Consider the following 15,702-nt stretch of genomic DNA (forward strand, 5'->3'; position numbering starts at 1 on the left):
TGGTACATCAGTATAGTGGTGGTGCATCAGTATAGTGGTGGTGCATCAGTATAGTGGTGGTGCCTCAGTATAGTGGTGGTGCATCAGTATAGTGGTGGTGCATCAGTATAGTGGTGGTGCATCAGTATAGTGGTGATGCATCAGTATAGTGGTGGTGCATCAGTATAGTGGTGGTACATCAGTATAGTGGTGGTACATCAGTATAGTGGTGGTGCATCAGTATAGTGGTGATGCATCAGTATAGTGGTGATGCATCAGTATAGTGGTGGTGCATCAGTATAGTGGTGGTGCATCAGTATAGTGGTGGTGCATCAGTATAGTGGTGATGCATCAGTATAGTGGTGGTGCATCAGTATAGTGGTGGTGCATCAGTATAGTGGTGATGCATCAGTATAGTGATGGTGCATCAGTATAGTGGTGGTGCATCAGTATAGTGGTGGTGCATCAGTATAGTGGTGGTGCATCAGTATAGTGGTGGTGCATCAGTATAGTGGTGGTGCATCAGTATAGTGGTGGTGCATCAGTATAGTGGTGATGCATCAGTATAGTGGTGGTGCATCAGTATAGTGGTGGTACATCAGTATAGTGGTGGTGCATCAGTATAGTGGTGGTGCATCAGTATAGTGGTGGTGCATCAGTATAGTGGTGGTGCATCAGTATAGTGGTGGTGCATCAGTATAGTGGTGGTACATCAGTATAGTGGTGGTGCATCAGTATAGTGGTGGTGCATCAGTATAGTGGTGGTGCATCAGTATAGTGGTGGTGCATCAGTATAGTGGTGGTACATCAGTATAGTGGTGGTGCATCAGTATAGTGGTGGTGCATCAGTATAGTGGTGGTACATCAGTATAGTGGTGGTGCATCAGTATAGTGGTGGTGCATCAGTATAGTGGTGGTGCATCAGTATAGTGGTGGTGCATCAGTATAGTGGTGGTGCATCAGTATAGTGGTGGTGCATCAGTATAGTGGTGGTGCATCAGTATAGTGGTGGTGCATCAGTCTAGTATGAAAAAAGTATTCTATCTAGACCAAAAAGTGGTATATTCGATAACATTTAATAACGATAGAAATATTTACGATACAAATAATCTACGTGGAGATAAAAGTTTAATAATAGCAACGAAAAGTATGAATGCCGCAGACATTACCACGCAACATGACAATTTGTTCAAGGTTTGGTTTTGTGTGTTTCCAAAATCGATTTTCACGCTCCGATCATCAGTGGAAATACGGAACTAAAGAGATCAAGGGAAAAACAAAGGTTAAAAATCCAAAGAAGTGTGACACATGACGGGTAACTTGTGGTAAGTATTACAAAAAGTGAGAACTAAAATAAAGAGTAAGTGTGACAAACGGGCATGAACAGTGCAGAAACAACTCATGAACACGGGGTGCAAACTCACGAAAATAACCTAAGTCCAGTCAGAGCTGCTCAAATGGTGAACAGAAGCGCGGTTGCCTTACTCTGCCCGAGCTGCAGCTCGGTTTGGCTGTTGTGTTGCGTCAGCTGTTGCGTCGGTTGCCGTTGGCTCCCCCACAGACTTGAAGTGGGCGAGTCTGAAGCAAGTATACGGGTAAAAAAATATAACAGTTGCAGTGAACAACATGGTGACTAGTGGAGGCAGTTTTTGATTGATCTGGCCCATACCATAGTCTTTCCTGTATGATATGGAGGGTACTAGTACACACGACTATGCGAGCGCGTGGCATGGAAGCATGGCATAGCATCGAAGCAAGAATTGTGGACCTGATTGAAGCGCTTTACGCTACTACTGAAGCTGCCATCGTTGTTGGATCCACTATCACCGACTGGTTCACCACGTCAGTGGGTGTCAGGCAGGGCTGTTTACTCTCGCCTTGTCTGTTCAACGTATTCCTGGAGTACATCATGTCTGACGCTTTGGAGGAGTTTGATGGGTCAGTATGTATCGGCGGCATATGCGTGGCCAACCTACGTTTTGCGGATGATATAGATCTAATTGCATCGTCTGTGGAAGAGCTGATGGACCTGACCGAGCGCGTGGATACGAGTGCAACAAGACTAGGCATGCAAAACAATGCTTCCAAGACCAAGTCAATGGCAGCGCCGGAGGGCGGTGGTGATCTGGGGTGCATTTAAGTAGGCATTGAGCGAATAGAAGAGGTATCCCAGTTTAACCCTAGAACAGCCAACGGTGTCATTTGACACCGCGCGAGTCAAACTTTTGGAATTACCGAAATATGGCTAATCAGAATAAGCTCAAATCTTGTGACTATTCCTAATTTTTCTTCCTCTTTCGTCTGCCATAAACCTTTGATTTGTAATGGATGAGGTACCATAATGGCGAGTACGTATACCTAGAACGGCCAACCAGTGTCATTTGACACCTGCACTATAAAAAGCCCTTATTGCAGCTAGATGGAAACAATATGAACACATTTCGAAGGTGTCGGCCATATCGAGTTGCTCCTATGCCAACCAGACAAAAGAAGGGTGCATGGGCAGGAAAATCGCTGAATACAGGACGAAATATATGATCACCATACAACCGTCGGGCGAGAATCGCGAATTTGGGTCGGGTTACCCTTTGTGCACAGATTACACAAACACTCTTCAGCTAATGTCCTTGATACTGCTTATTCCCTTTCATTTTCCTGTAAATTGCCCCAGAGGAGCCATCGTGGTCTGACGGCCAAGGAAATACTGGAACGGATGTAGCCTATTACCATGCATGAATCTGATGACCATGAAAGCGAAATTGCCCATTTTATCTTCATTTGATGGGTGTTCAAGTGTAGTGACCATTGGCAGTGGTGGATTTGTTCTGTCATATGAAGGCGAATCGTACGGTCACAACACCTGAATACCACCTGTGGATTCAGAATGTGTTGAGGTTTACGAGCCTCCAGAGAGCAGACGAGGATTGCGGGATAGTCCAGACAAGGAATTGTCAGAAAAGGTTGCAGGAGTGTTGGAGACCCCGAAATGGATAGTGTTGAGGAAGAGGAATCGCAACTCTGCAACCTGGAGATGGTACACCGCATTATCGCAAGGATGGTGCTGTGTGGATAATCCTTTCTAACTACTTGACGAGCTAAAAAGGCTCTTGAACCAAACCTCCGCTTCAGGCTAAACGGGTAGGCAGCCGCTGGGATGCCTCCTCTCTCTTTATTGGCCCCGGATACTGCAGAAGGTGATTGCTAAGTCATAACTGATAACTTGATCATCAGTGCATTACTGGTCAAGAAACTGTTGGAGAATAAAGAGTTGCAGTATGAACCACTTTGGGAAATTGAAGTGAACTACCATCTAACTTCATTGCCAATAATCGCGGATTGCATTTTGTTTTTCAAGATTACATTGTAGGATGCGAAGATGGTAGACAGAGAAGGTAGAAGTAGCAAGAATTATCAATGGTCCGCCTGGTGTAGACCACCTAGAGCCATATGTTTTACATGGTGAGAGTAGGAAGCCCCACATCGTCCAATTCTAGTAAAAGACGTTTTGTTTTTTCACGGCTGAGCGTAGCGAAAGAGTGCAAAAAACGTATTTTTCACTCACAAATATTTTCGTGCATTTGCTCTTGTTCTGCGCAACTCCGTTGAACCTGCCATCGTGGTCTTTGTTTTTCCCCGTCATCGTGAGTGTGATTGCTCTGGTAGACCACTACCCCATGTACTGAACAGTCGCTTTGTGAGTGAAAAGAGATATGTCCTTGACCGTTTCGATGGAATGTGGTGGATCTACTCAACAAAGACTATTCCAGAAGATGTCCCCCTGCAAGTCGGTTACATAAATGAATAGATGTGACAGGAATCAACGCCTTCACAATATCCCAGACCTTTGCTACTTCATGCACATCCAGAAAACGCTCATTCCTGCACTGGTCAATAAGCTTGTAGATAGTTATGGCATCTGGTTGCTAAGTGCCAGCCAAGGAGAAGAGAAGGCTATGCCTCTTTGAAAGAGTCTAAAATGCAATCGTTACTAGCCTAAACCATCTCTAGCAGCATATATTATGTCAGCTTGGTGAAAATATGATGCTCATAGTCAGTTCATGTTTGTACCTGTTGCTGTGTGTCATTCATCGTGACGGGCGAGTAATCCGATTATGCCAAAGCACATATTCCCGAAAAACAGTTCCTCATGTGCCCAGTGACGTTGACACATTGCTTTTTATTGTAACTCTGTGATTAAAAGAAATTCCTATGCAAGTAATTGAAGTTTTGCCAGTAATTTAGTTCATTCTTCGCAATTGCCGCTACGCGTACATTGTATTTTAGTTGCGTTTAGCCAACAATAGTGTCTGGGTGAATCCTAAATTGTTATGTACATCATAAATGCCGATAGTGATAGCCAGCGCTGAAAACAAAAACTATAATAACCTATATCATAGGTCTTAGACATGGAAATGTATGCAGGTGTCAAATGACACCGTTTGGCCGTTCTAGGAGTACTGAAAGTGGTGGCCGTCCTAGGGTTAAATACTTAGGTGCCGTAATCACGTCGGATGGCAAGTCCGATGTGGAGATAAGAAGACGCTTAGCACTAGGGAAGCAAAAGATCATTGAGCTTCAATTCATTTGGAAATCGCCATCAGTTTCTTTGCCTACTAAATTTCGTTTTGTTAGGTCTATTGTGCTAGCGTAAAGAACTCTTCCTCTCCTCTCCTCCATGCGCTCTCACAGCCGACTCACTGCTACCCTCAGTAGCCATTACACACACACCAACCAAGGAAGGGTTGCAGGTAGATACTGAAATTCCTCCTGACAGCTGTTTCGCCTTCATAAGGCTCATCAGAGAAGGTGATATTGAATAGGATGATATCAGGTGGAGATGGTCAGATTTATACTACAAAACATGGGCGCAAGATTACGGGCAAAGTGTGAGAATGAGAAGTTACAATTCTCCACATTCCACATGTTCTTTACATTTTATTGGCCGAATAGTACCGTTCACCATTGAAATAATTACTTCGAAGTACTATTGTGCTAGCGACTGTTTTATACGGATGCCAATCTTGGACATTATCTGCCTCATCAATGAGAAGAATTTCATCCTTCGAGATGAAATGCTTCCGCCGACTCTTAGGAGTAACATACCACGACCGACGTACCAACCAATCTATCCTGGAAGAAATCAATGACATCATCGGAGCAAGGATGCGGCTAGCGAACAAAGTCAAGAAATTTAAGTTGATGTGGTTTGGCCATGTTTCGAGACATGACGTTTTCTCCAAGCCCTTCCTGCAAGGATCAACTACTGGATCTCGACCGAGAGGAAGGCCCGCGACATCATGGATTTCTAACGTTAAAAGTGGGACGGGTCTTCCCTTGCATGCTCTCTCTCATGCACCACACGATAGATTTGGATTCAGAGACATCATTCCCAATTCTCTCGCTGATTAATGCCTCTACGATCACCTTGTGATTAAGAGTTATACATACATACATACATACAGTACACACAGTACACACGACCTCATCAGCAGCAAACACATGTTGGTGACCAGCAAGTTGGTCCGCCAGGGCTTGACCGAGCGGGCTTGCAAACTGCGGAACTGACTACTATCCACTGGTTCTTACATAGCAAGAAGAACAGCGTGGCAAGGGAATAGGGGTTGTGCAAAATTGCAAAAGACACCATGGTGGACAGCCTGTGGATTCGCGCTACGTATACAGCATGAATGAGATGAGGTTTTACACTGCACACAAAGCGGTTCAGCTGATGGTGTAAGCAAATAGCCTCTATACTGAGGCCAAGCACAGCTGAAGGAAAGTTGTCTGCGGTGGACGGAAGTGCAAGAATGCAGATCTACCGACTTCGGCAGGTCCTTGATTCGCAGTCTGTTTATCCTATGTCTTTGCCATTTTGTTGAAACAGCTCAGCTTTTGGCTACCCGCACACTAAAATCCCACAGCTCTATCGCTTTCTGACTTCTACTAGCCTACTTTGAAGTACTAGAAACAAATGAACACCTATATGTAGATTGAAAGGTGAAGACATCTACCCGTATTAGGAATGTAACAAACATTCGAATACCGTATTTCCCGAATGTAAGTTGCACCTTTTTACACTGAACTTGAAGGGCAAAGAAGACTTACAATGGAGTGTGACTTTTTACTTATGTGAATGTATCGAAACAATTTGGCTCAGACCTGAAAATGGGTTGCGACTTATAATAGAGGAAATACAGTATTCAATTATTCGAATTAATTCAATCTAAAAAGTGCTCCCAACATTACTTGAATAGAAAATTCAAATTTGAAAGTTTGAAGATCACTGCATCTGTGGCATGATCGTGCTAAGATATACTCAAACGGCAAACATGACACTTCAAAGTACATGTTAGGGTTATATCACTAGACAAGGACGGAATGGCGCAGCATTGTTGCCACAGCAACCCGAATGGGTTAACGAATCGATGAGGATGACATCACTAATAATTAAAAAACAGCATTGACAGTCATGGCCAGTGCAACTCCAGCTTACCTGGGAGATGGTACCCTCTCCAGCAGCATGGCGACCTCACAGTGCGGTGTGTGCGGAAACATGTTCACAGTCACTGCGTTGAGTGGCCTGAAGCCCATTGTATTGATTGCCCTGTTGGGATGTTTGCATAGGCTGTGTACATGGACAAACATTGTATTGATTGCCCTGTTGGGATGTTTGCATAGGCTGTGTACATGGACAAACATTGTATTGATTGCCCTGTTGGACTGTTTGCATAGGCTGTGTACATGGACAAACATTGTATTGATTGCCCTGTTGGGATGTTTGCATAGGCTGTGTACATGGACAAACATTGTATTGATTGCCCTGTTGGACTGTTTGCATAGGCTGTGTACATGGACAAACATTGTATTGATTGCCCTGTTGGGATGTTTGCATAGGCTGTGTACATGGACAAACATTGTATTGATTGCCCTGTTGGACTGTTTGCATAGGCTGTGTACATGGACAAACATTGTATTGATTGCCCTGTTGGGATGTTTGCATAGGCTGTGTACATGGACAAACATTGTATTGATTGCCCTGTTGGGATGTTTGCATAGGCTGTGTACATGGATAAACATTGTATTGATTGCACTGTTGGGATGTTTGCATAGGCTGTGTACATGGACAAACATTGTATTGATTGCCCTGTTGGGATGTTTGCATAGGCTGTGTACATGGATAAACATTGTATTGATTGCCCTGTTGGGATGTTTGCATAGGCTGTGTAAATGGATAAACATTGTATTGATTGCCCTGTTGGGATGTTTGCATAGGTTGTGTACATGGATAAACATTGTATTGATTGCCCTGTTGGGATGTTTGCATAGGCTGTGTACATGGATAAACATTGTATTGATTGCACTGTTGGGATGTTTGCATAGGCTGTGTACATGGACAAACATTGTATTGATTGCACTGTTCGGATGTTTGCATAGGCTGTGTGGATGGATAAACATTGTATTGATTGCACTGTTGGAATGTTTGCATAGGCTGTGTACATGGACAAACATTGTATTGATTGCACAGTTGGGATGTTTGCATAGGCTGTGTACATGGACAAACATTGTATTTATTGCACTGTTGGGATGTTAGCATAGGCTGTGTACATGGATAAACATTGTATTGATTGCCCTGTTGGGATGTTTGCATAGGTTGTGTACATAGACAAACATTGTATTGATTGCACTGTTGGGATGTTTGCATAGGCTGTGTACATGGATAAACAATGTATTGATTGCACTGTTGGGATGTTTGCATAGGCTGTGTACATGGACAAACATTGTATTGATTGCACTGTTGGGATGTTTGCATAGGCTGTGTACATGGATAAACATTGTATTGATTGCACTGCTGGGATGTTTGCATAGGCTGTGTACATGGATAAACATTGTATTGATTGCACTGTTGGGATGTTTGCATAGGCTGTGTACATGGATAAACATTGTATTGATTGCACTGTTGGGATGTTTGCATAGGCTGTGTACATGGATAAACATTGTATTGATTGCACTGTTGGGATGTTTGCATAGGCTGTGTACATGGATAAACATTGTATTGATTGCACTGTTGGGATGTTTGCATAGGCTGTGTACATGGATAAACATTGTATTGATTGCACTGTTGGGATGTTTGCATAGGCTGTGTACATGGATAAACAGAACAAGCAACGTATTATACACTGCACTTTGAAGTCAACACTTGAATATTCGCATATTCGCAGCATATTTATATTTATTTCCAAGAGAGAGATTGGAAGCTTTGTTACAACTCCGAGTTTCACGTATTACTACGATCATCAGGCAAGTTTCTTGTGTACAAGGCTCTGCCTTACATGGGTATTGAGCATTGAGCACTCTTCGGACAGTGAAGCAAACGACTTGACTGCATATTTATTTATTTATTTATTTTCGGCTATTTTCGGCCTAGGCATTTGCTGGGCAAAGTGCTGACTAACTTGACTTCCAGCACACATCAGAAGATGCTTGCATTGTGCAAAGCAAGTACAGTAAGCATGCAACACCGCAAGGGTACTTTCAGAACTATGGACCGCTGAAGACAGTCACGCCACCCGAGCAGTGAGGCTGATCGGCCTATGGTGCCCCATACGTTACAAGTCATGCAGGCCTCCGCTAATAGACCTTATCACATGGCACGTGATTGTTGCCCGTACTCCAGCGAATCAGCACCTTTCGCGCCGCGGGCAATAATATGCGATATTGCCCGCAAAAAAATTGTTTATTTGCCCGCAAAAAAATAGTTTATTTCAGTGATCGCGTGACTACGGTACGACGACTCTGTACTGTAGACTGTACGACTCTACGACGAGTCGCAGTGTAGCATTGAGACGAAGATGGAATTCTTTTTGGAGATGGACATCCCGGCAATGGACATGGCCTCGGACGTCTGCCGTGTGGTGCTTGCAGGGATCATTTGTTCAGTCATGTTGGCAGCCTGACCGTCGGTAAGCTTGTGGATAAGATTCAGTTCTGCTCGAAGTGGTACTGTGATCACAAACAATTATTTGAAATAACACAAATTCAACTCAGCGTCGCGCGTTTTCAAATCCTCGCAAAGTCACTGCCTGTGTGTGGTCTTCATGTGCCACGCAAAACTCTTACCAGGCTCATCTGTCCTCTGCCTTCACCTTTGCTTGAACAACAAACACAACAATTCAGGAATGTTTTGCAATGAAAAATACAGCTATCTGGAGCTGAAAAAAAGAAGAAAAATTGTCCTCAGAATTACACACCAGGGAGTCGTCAAATACTTGCACATGTTGCAGTACTGTATTTGACAACTTCCTGATACACATGTAAACATGAAGAAACTCTTTGTGGTAGCACTCTTAATTTTTCAACTGAAATTATGATTCTGCTGTATTTAATTGTCGTTGCCATGTCTATTGCTATGACGATGCGGTGCCGGCACTTTTTTTCTGTCTCCGTCTTTCAGTACTGTATACTCTCTGATGGCCTGTAGCAGACTTTTTGTTAGGGCGTAAGAGAAATATCTTCATTTTTCCTGTTTTGATAATGATAGCACATCAATATACATTGTGGTCATAATGTGTTGGCATTTGGGCTGATTTCAACAGCAGCCCAATGGTCTGCTCTGTGGGCCATGTGATAAATTTGTTATCGCATGGTTGCTGCGGGCCTTATGGCATATTATTGCCCCTCGAGGTTAGCCCTCGGGCCTACGGCCCTCGGGCTAACCTCTCGGGGCAATAATATGCCATAAGGCCCTTGCAACTATGCGATAACATATACTTATGCACGTTGTGCAGATGTACAGAGTTCTGTACTGCGACCGTAGGTGTGTACAGACCCAGTTCGGTGTTCATCGTGTGCTATGCGCATGCGCATTTGACCAATTTTAGCCTCATAATGAATGGCAAACAATCGCTTTTCCAGCTTCCTCATTTTGGTTAGAACTAATGACTAGCTAGATCTTTGTCAGATTTTTTCTTATGAAATGCCTTCAGGGCTCATTTCTTAGTGGAAATAGCAGTAAACACAATAGGGTCATGCAAATTCAACACCCAACCGGGTCTACGGGATTCTACGAGATTGTACGGGATTTCGTGCATCTGTACAACGCTACGTGCATATGGCTTATAATACTCTTCATGTACGTTCAGGTGTCGAAAAGTTCAAACTGCAAAATACACTACAAACCACCACTGCGTTGACTGTGCGAACACTCCACACCAATACCAAGACTACATAAACCCAAAGACAGCAAGAGTGTGCAACTCCAGCTATGGGGTATGCAAGGGCAGAACTGCACATCACGTGATGAACCCGTACACATGCTTTGCACCCCGTGTATGACAGATACAGTTTTGGGTTCAACTCTCTTGTGGTCACTTTGCACTGTTTGCCAGCGTAACCGTTTGAAGCATGTTTATAATATGCGATGTGAAGTTCTGCTGTGGCTGTACTGTATAGAGGTTGTGCAGGCAGTTGCACACTCTTGGGGGGTATGTACTCTTGCCAATATCAATATCATTGTCAACATCAGCATGAGCAAGAACTTACTACAATACAGGTTGTCCTTAAATTGCTTGAGGTTGCAGGCGACAAAGACAAGACGTTTCAGGTCAGAGGTCTTGCGAATGAGCTGGCACACATCCGGATCTAGATACGTCTGGTTGTGTGTATGTGAACACAAACATACGTGCACACATATACACACACATGCACACACACATGCACGTACACACACACACACGCACACACCTACACACACACGTGCACACACAGACAAACAAATTAGGATCTGCCTGATATGTCAAAGAATCGTATTGAGTACTCGAGCACTCGTCCGTGAGCTAGGGTTATTGTTAGCGATTGTGCTCGATAAGAGATCGCTAGTGGTGTGCGTGTACGCACGATCATTGCATGCCTGGAAAGTGTGTAAGTGCAGACTACTGACACTATTGATACTGTTACTGTGTATCACTAGTATTACACACACTTACTGCCTTAGCAAACAACGGTAACGCTAGTTTTTTACCGTACTCGTACCTTGATCATCCAAATAGCGTCGAAGCTGCAGCGTAAAAACGTTATGGGGGCTGATTTATCGTTGTGACCTACGGTACGTGTTTTGGCCAAATATTGCATAGTCCGTACGCATTTCACCTTGTACCGCGTATAGGGTGACAAAAATGGTTGTACTGCACGAAATAAAAGCTATTCTCGTGGTAACAGCGTACTAAACAAAATAGAGTGCATCTTGCTAAAGGTCGAACCCAAATCACGGTATTTTCCCCCTTACGGTAATACCGTTACAACATAACGTTTTTTGCTAAGGGTGTCTATTGAGTGCAATTTGCGACGAGTCAACAAGTGCCCCGTGCCTGTAGTGACTAGCGTGCAACAGTTGCTTTTTGATTGTTTGTCCTGCACTTGCTTGCAGTGCAAACTGTCATTCCGTCAGTTGAACTTCAATACTGCAGTCTTCCTACCATACCAAGAGTGCAGTAATCTATCTACGATACTGCTCGTGTTCACACTTATAAATTGTATTTGTATTCACGGATTCTCCACAGTCCTTTATAGCCTAAATCGAAGGAGTCTCCGTAGATGAAGTTAAAGAGTACAATGCAATTGAAATGTGACACTTTCAAATGAAACACTTACGCAAGCTAGCTCGTGGTGGTCTGGTGGATCAACAGCGACGACAAAATTCTGCTTTGCCACAGATAAACTCAGCATTGGTGATGCCTGCCAGCATGCACAAAAACATCATGTACACACACCTACTCACACGCACACACACACATACACACATACACACACACAGACAGACACACACATGCACACACGCATGCACACACACGCATGCACACACACGAGGTGCACCGGGTCCACACGTGCAGCACAAGATGGCAATAAATGCATCCACACGTCAGCGTGAACATAGACAACAAACACACTACCCCCCCCCCCCCCCCTGTTGAAAAGCTCTGCAGACCGCAGAGGTCTAGAAAAAGCTCATACACATAGCCAGGATGGTAGACTTGAACATATCCAGGATAGGGGAGACTTCTGCGGGATATAATATTATTATATTGTGTCTTTATTATGAGCTTCAGCTGTGGAGCTTGCCCAGTGGACCAGGTGGACAGACATCAAGAGCACAATACCATGTGCACGGGAGCAAATACACATGAGATCCTATGATAGCATATGGTAACAGCAGTGTCTGTGAAATCGATTACAAGGTCATTGTGGACTTGTTCAGTGCAGTGGGGAAAGTGTGAAATTTCAGTGCATGGTCAGGTAAGGTCCATAGCAGCTTACCCAAGACAATAGAGTCCTCGTTGACATCGCACCAGTCACAGGTTAATGTGTACAGACGTTCAGTGGCAAGGGTGTTTACTTTGCAGACACACAAATAGACACAAACACACACATGCACATGCACACACACACACATACACACAGCCAGACACACACACACACAAACACACAGACACACACACAGACAGACACAGACAGACACAGACAGACACACATAGATACACACACAGACACACACGGTCACAGACACACAGTCAGACACACACACCGAGGTACAAACAGACAGTGTAAGAAGAGGATTGTGTACTCCCATTGCAACTTGCCGTGGAAACTAATTACTGTATGTGGCAAGAATCGGAATCTTTCCAGCAGAATAATCCAATAAACCGATCTGGTCAGAGGGAGGGCAAAACTCTGCAATCCTGTATAATGCAGGTTGATATGGTCCTGCAGTGAGGGGTGAAAAGGGAAATCTGACCTCCGATAAAACAGTTGCTGAGTGGCTCTGAGTGGCTCTGCATGGCTCTGGCACTATGAGTGTGAGCACATCGCTATGCGGTGAACGTGGCTATGCACTGAATATGGCTATGCAATGAACGTGGCTATGCAATGAACGTGGCTATGCAATGAACGTGGCTATTCAATGAACGTGGCTCTGCAATGAACGTGGCTCTGCAATGAATGTGGCTATGCAATAAATGTGGCTATGCACTGAATGTGGCTATGCAATGAATGTGGCTATGCACTGAATGTGGCTATGCAATGAACGTGGCAATGCAATGAACGTGGCTATGCACTGAATGTGGCTATGCAATGAATGTGGCTATGCAATGAACGTGGCTATGCACTGAATGTGGCTATGCAATGAATGTGGCTATGCAATGAATGTGGCTATGCAATGAACGTTGCTATGCAATGAATGTGGCTATGCAATGAATGTGGCTATGCAATGAACGTGGCTATGCAATGAACGTGGCAATGCAATGAACGTGGCTATGCAATGAACGTGGCTATGCAATGAACGTGGCTATGCAATGAACGTGGCTATGCAATGAACGTGGCTATGCAATGAACGTGGCTATGCAATGAACGTGGCTATGCAATGAACGTGGCTATGCAATGAACGTGGCTCTGCAATGAACGTGGCTATGCAATGAACGTGGCTATGCAATGAACGTGGCTATGCAATGAACGTGGCTATGCACTGAACGTGGCTCTGCAATGAACGTGGCTATGCAATGAATGTGGCTATGCACTGAACGTGGCTATGCAATGAATGTGGCTATGCAATGAACGTGGCTATGCAATGAACGTGGCTATGCAATGAACGTGGCTATGCTATGAACGTGGCTATGCAATGAATGTGGCTATGCAATGAACGTGGCTCTGCAATGAACGTGGCTCTGCACTGAATGTGGCTATGCAATGAACGTGGCAATGCAATGAACGTGGCTATGCACTGAATGTGGCTATGCAATGAATGTGGCTATGCAATGAACGTGGCTATGCACTGAATGTGGCTATGCAATGAATGTGGCTATGCAATGAATGTGGCTATGCAATGAACGTTGCTATGCAATGAACGTGGCTATGCAATGAACGTGGCTATGCAATGAACGTGGCTATGCAATGAACGTGGCTATGCAATGAACGTGGCTATGCAATGAACGTGGCTATGCAATGAACGTGGCTATGCAATGAAAGTGGCTATGCAATGAACGTGGCTCTGCGTTATCATACACGTACATACACAGGGCAGCAATGACGATAGCCAGTTAACAAGTGCCAGCATACATGTCATTACCTTGGAAAAAGGCATCAGCCGATATTCTGTACGTCAGGCCAAGCGATTCTCATGTAGATGCTACAAGTACAAAAGCACAAGACCAAGCGAATACACACAATTATATTAATATTATAATTGTGTGTATTCGCTTGGTCTTGTGCGAATATAATAATGAAGAGAGCGAGAGAGAGAGAGAGAGAGAGAGAGAGAGAGAGAGAGAGAGAGAGAGAGAGAGAGAGAGAGAGAGAGAGAGAGAGAGAGAGAGAGAGAGAGAGAGAGAGAGAGAGAGAGAGAGAGAGAGAAGAGAGAGAGAGAGAGAGAGAGAGAGAGAGAGAGAGAGAGAGAGAGAGAGAGAGAGAGAGAGAGAGAGAGAGAGAGAGAGAGAGAGAGAGAGAGAGAGAGAGAGAGAGAGAGAGAGAGAGAGAGAGAGAGAGAGAGAGAGAGAGAGAGAGAGAGAGAGAGAGAGAGAGAGAGAGAGAGAGAGAGAGAGAGAGAGAGAGAGAGAGAGAGAGAGAGAGAGAGAGAGAGAGAGAGAGAGAGAGCTTAGACTCGATGGTCAGGGAAAAGAGGCACTGCCAAAACTCGGTATGCATTACATAGGACACTACTCATGGAGGGAGACGGAGTACACGCTTTTCATCTACAGGGACGTTCTCGTTCTACAGTGCTGCTCAACGAAATCCGATCAAGCTATCGAATGCCACTCTGAGCCCTGTACAGCCCTAGACCTGCGAACACTGGGCTGCTAAATGGTGCAGGGCACAACTTTGACTCACACAATCAGACTTCATTGGGCCGCACTGTTGTAACTTCTATCACTTCACAATACTGACGTTGTGCAGTCACAAAGAAATGCACTGGCACAGATAGAGCACAGCAACAAGGCAGTGAGTAGATGTCAAACAACATACCGAGTCCCCAAACACGTTGTAATAGTCACTTAGTGATGTCATTTTGCGACCCCTACAGACGGAATCAGACGGAGAAAATAGAAGTGGAAACACAATCCTAATAGACTGCTGGGCCAGCACACCCAGCACGACACATACCTGCACACCCAGCACGACACATACCTTTGCCACTAATATCACTGTGTGTACAAGTACTAGCAATCTTCTGGCCTCTGCGTCAAAACGTGTGCGTCTAAGAAAGCTGTAACGCTCCGTTAATCTTTTATTCCCATCAAATTTGTGCACCCTACTACCACACGTCGACAGGGACTTGTAACATGGAACGCTTCACTTTAAAGTGTCATTTCATTCTTAAAACTCGCGATCTCGTGATTGAACTACATATACCACTGTGCTGTATGGGACACAGACACAGACACAGACACACACACAGACGCACATACATGCACACAGACACAGACAGACAGACGGACAGACAGACAAACAGACAGACAAACACACACACACACCACGGGCTGTGCTGACACCTACCTGGTAATGTCAAAATGTAAGTACATTGATGTAATTCCACTGTCTTTTCCAGGACCATCAACAAAATACTTGCTCAGCAGTTGAACTTTTGTTTCAACTTCATCCTGTAGGCAATGAAATAAAAGTCACAGCACAAGTAAGAGTTGGCCAGAGGGACTTTACACTTTACAGCGCGAGCAGAAATTC

Source organism: Sycon ciliatum, chromosome 13 (genome assembly GCF_964019385.1).
Source record: "Sycon ciliatum chromosome 13, ocSycCili1.1, whole genome shotgun sequence".
NCBI lineage: Eukaryota > Metazoa > Porifera > Calcarea > Leucosolenida > Sycettidae > Sycon > Sycon ciliatum.